The 4,465-nt window shown below is 34.4% G+C and overlaps 1 long non-coding RNA gene across 1 annotated transcript; it reads right to left on the bottom strand.

The window, feature by feature from the left end:
- Window positions 1-2,069: 2,069 nt before the first annotated feature.
- Window positions 2,070-4,146, bottom strand: LOC125573283. Its single transcript, XR_007314047.1, has 2 exons — window positions 3,492-4,146; window positions 2,070-2,919 (listed from the first exon to the last, which is right to left on the bottom strand). It is a non-coding gene; the product is annotated as an uncharacterized LOC125573283 (long non-coding RNA).
- Window positions 4,147-4,465: the final 319 nt, after the last annotated feature.

The raw sequence follows: 4,465 nt of genomic DNA, 5'->3' as shown, positions 1-4,465 counted from the left end.
TATGGACATTCTATTCTAGTGACACCTCTACCAACAAGAGACACCTCTATTCAAGGGACAACTCTAGTGAGGGACTCCTACTTTAAGTATATCTATATTAATAGAAAATATCTGGCAGGAGTATGAAATTGCAAGATTTATTTCAGAAATAGAGGTTACAAAATATGTAACAATTCAATAAATATTGTAATATATATATATATATATATATATATATATATATATATATTTATAAATTGATATGATAATCTTATATTATTTATTATCTTATGAATAAAGTATTTATTAAATGGTCTCTATTACCATAAAAGGCACGAGCACTTCTAAAATTGAAGTAAGATTATATAAATATTTTTCAAATAAATTTTTACTTTTTTGCTAAATCCTTAATTGCTTTAAGCAATGAATGTCAAAAAACTGTTGTGTGACAGAATAAATATTGGCAAGAATTAATAGTTATGGATATATCAAAATATATATAAATATATCAGCATTACAGTATTATGCCTCAGAATTCAAATATTACATAACTATTATTTTCAGATAGTATAGATCACTTTGTACAGTATATACAAAAATTTGCAACATTTTGTTGCATAGGATTTTGAAAACCTCAATAAAGAATAATTTACCAATATATTAACCCATTGACTCCTGGCTTTTTTGGAGCTGAATTTACCAAAAACAGACTGAAAACAGATACCTCCCCCCCTATTCTGAGTTTTATACAGCCCGTCAAAGTCAAACACAGCTGCACCTAGTCAGCGGTATCCAAGCTTTCCAGCAGTGCTTTGCGGTCCCCACTTTTAATCCCTCGTCGATGTGCTGAAGCCAGCACAAGTTGATGGTTGCTTGTATTTTTCATCAAAAATACAGCTATGAGCATATTAGGAGAGTGTCTCAGGACATCATGAAGTCTTTTGGGGCATAATTGAGTGCCTTGCTTATGGATATTTGCAAGCAAAGGTGGATTCATGATGATTTTTTCTTGTTTGGCTTTGCCCGGATGAGAAAATAATTTTCTAATGAATCACCACAGCTCTCCTAAATGGTGTCTTTTCTGAAACCAAATTGATTGCAAAATTGTTTACACTGCTATTCTGGGTCTGTATGACCTGGAATTGATTCGTTTGGCTTCGGGGTGAAAAGACTTATAAAAACCATCTGACTTTGGGGAGAGGAGTGTTGACTGGCCCTCCCCTCGTGAATTTTCCCCTGTATCTCCCAGAATGCTTTGCAATACGTAAACATATTTTCGTGGTTGTACAATCCTTCAAGGAATGGGCATTGTGTTTTGAGGCCAAGGAAATGTACCTGGAGGATCAGAATAAAGGTATCTATTTGTGTCTTGAGCTGTGTTTGCTGATCTCTCTCCCTTGTGTGGTATTTTGAGCGTTTTATTGAGAGGGGTGATTCTGCTTTTCTCTCCTTGTTCGATTTGAGATTTGTCAAAGAACCTGTGCTATTATTTGGCTTAAGAGTAGATGCCAGCACCTTGGTTGGATGCATATCTGCAAGACCATTTATCCCTTAGACTGATGCCTGAGTATCTTCATCTTGTTGTGTTTATTTTGAATTTATGAATTTTTTGGGTTGTGGGTACTTCCCAAAGCCGGTACAGGCCGGTTCAGGGGTCAATGTGTTAAAGTATTTTAATTTTAGTACCATAGACGAATGTTGTTTATTTCTTCCCTGATTCTAGTATATACATAACATATTTACTAAGGGATATACAATTCCAGTTTCCTTACATTTCTTATGAACCTGCATTAGGTAGCCACTTTATTTTATGCTGAAAGCAGATCAATCACACTTTTTATGTAAGAACACAATACAGTAAATGCTCTGCCAACATGCACTCTTGTGAGTAAACAGCTTTACTTCCAAACAACTTTTCTAAACCCAGATTTTGCATCATTGAAATACTGTGTTCAAGTTTATCATAAACCTCACTGCATCACAATAACAATGTTCTTATTCATAAAAAAAGAGTTGCTGATGATTTGAAATAATATATTGATCAAATGTATTCCAAAATTAACATACAAATATGTATTTTTTTTTATTTGCTGTAATTTGTAATTGTATAACATAAGAGATCTGCATTTAGCATTTGTAAAGATAATGGGATAAGTAGAAAGTATACCAACTCTGTCTTAGGCTGCCATAAGATAATTTACAAAAAAAGTTCAATAAAGATAATAGAAAATCAAACATTTTATTTTAAAAAAATATTTCATCACCTATCAAAGTCTATCATTCATAAAAAAAGCATTTAACCATTGGATGCTTACAAATAGATTCTTTTTTTTCTATCAAATTAGCCTCTTACATCTTTTAACAAACCTTTTTAAGGAGACAATCCACCTCAGAGTACATCAAACATGCTATTTTTTACAGGATTACATACCTTTATTATTTGACTCTTAGAGCCATGGCAATCAGCCACCAAGAAATGTTTGGATGCAACATTTATATCTTGTACACAAAGTGTGTGTACATCAAACATGTTCTGGATGTATGTCAAGGCAAGATAAAAAACAACAGAGAAATAATGGAAACATGTAAACGTTAGTAGCGTAACCCTAAGTGACAGCACTTTGGGTGTAGTCAACAGTAATTCTTACCCCTAAGATATTTTAAAGCTTGCACACCACTATAGCATCACTATAGCAGGTAGCATGTTCCCTCCCTCAGTGAAGCATGTCGGATTCTTCCTCCTCATAGACACTGCATTTCCATTTAAAAACCCCTTCTGACTGCCTCCTTCCTGACTGTTACCTTCCATACGACTGTCTGAATCTACCTACCTATTTTTAACTGCTATGCAGAGTAAGGTTATTGATTACATTTAAATATAGCCTGATAATATAATAACCTAATTACTGCTATCTATTTTCTATTGAGGATATCACTTATCTGAAGAGAATATCCATGTAGCCATCAAATATGAAACAAACAAACAAAGATAATAATTAGACCAACATGAAACTACAAGTCATCTGTTTGGAAGAACTCAGAATTTAGAATCCAATTAAGTACTAAGTCTTACTTAACTATTTTGATTTGACTAAGTTTTCTGATGTAACTTAAATGATTATCATATTTGGTTTCACTTGAGTTTCGTTAAGAACAAGTTTATCCAAGAATACAATAAACTGAAGCGCTGTTGAAACTGAAAATACTTTCACAACAAAGAATAATTATTGTTTATAAGCTACCATAGCAACGCGCGCGCCGGGTTTTTTTAGTTCTATTCCATGTGTTATTTCTTTGACGAAACGATCTTTCGATCTAAAAGAACCAACAATTTGACTATAATTTATAACTCAATAAATCACCCCTCTCAAATAACACGATAGCGTAAAATAATGCGCAAGTCTGGCTAAAACAAATATGTCCTTTCCTTTCGATTCCTTTTCTATAAGCACTGCATTTCTACAAAATGAGCATTATATGTAAACACATTCTATTTGGTTCTTTATAAATACCTTTCTGCTAAGCCTTCTCAGCTTTTCTCGCTTCGCTTTCAAGTTTCTTCTCAGCGATGCTTTGCTAAAAGGAAGAAAACTCATCCTCCAGGTCCTGCAGTTCTCACGAAGAGTCCATCACATTCTGTCACTTTAATTTAGCCTCTCGCATTTACTCTCCGAGACTAAACCTCTTTGGCATATTTACAATTAAACTTGAAAATTAGAGTGAGGTTTCAAAAATAATCGCGCGAGAACAGAGGAGAAATATACAAAACAAAAATCATAGCGAAGACATTCAGGGATTCAAGAATCGGACTACCCTGCTGATTTTCAATAAATTCTTTCGACGTAAAAATAAAATCGGGACTCAAAATAACTGCATTCAAGACATTTTGGGAAAAGTCGCGGAAAGACCGTATCCCTTTGAAGAATAGGCGCAGGAAACACGCGAAATTCTGGCCGTGTTTGATACCAAATCAAACCTTGTTCTTCCGTCTGTGCCTTACCGCCATCCGATCTTATTTTCCGAAGCTAGCGAAAATCCTACGAGCTTTAGAACATAGGGCCCGAGCAGATTCGTAAATTCGGCACCAGTCCTCTGAAAACGTGCCCCGTCCAAGATGGCGATTTGACACGGAAAACCCTGCCGCTTTTGGAGTGTTTTGTGCCCGGCGTGTATTTTTTTTTAAAATATCGATACTTAATTATACTGTTCTTGGTTTGTCATGACATAAAAAGAAGGTATAGGGACATTTTTGTGTACTCTCAGCATCTTTGATGTGCTCATGCTTTGTTCAGGATCCTGTACAATTTTATGCACACAAGAACTAACTAGATTCCTTGGATAATTTGATTAAGTAGATTCTAACATAGAGCATAGCGCTCGATAGATTGATATACCTATTTTTCCGAGTATACTGTTTTATTTTTCCTAATGTTACATTTTGGAATTTACATTCGGAAAAAAAATTATCGATTGTAACCTTTTGGAG

This window comes from Nematostella vectensis, chromosome 10 (genome assembly GCF_932526225.1).
Source record: "Nematostella vectensis chromosome 10, jaNemVect1.1, whole genome shotgun sequence".
NCBI classification, from domain to species: Eukaryota; Metazoa; Cnidaria; class Anthozoa; order Actiniaria; family Edwardsiidae; genus Nematostella; species Nematostella vectensis.
The sequence above is the reverse complement of the archived record's forward strand: the minus strand, read 5'-3'. Positions and strand labels throughout refer to the sequence as shown.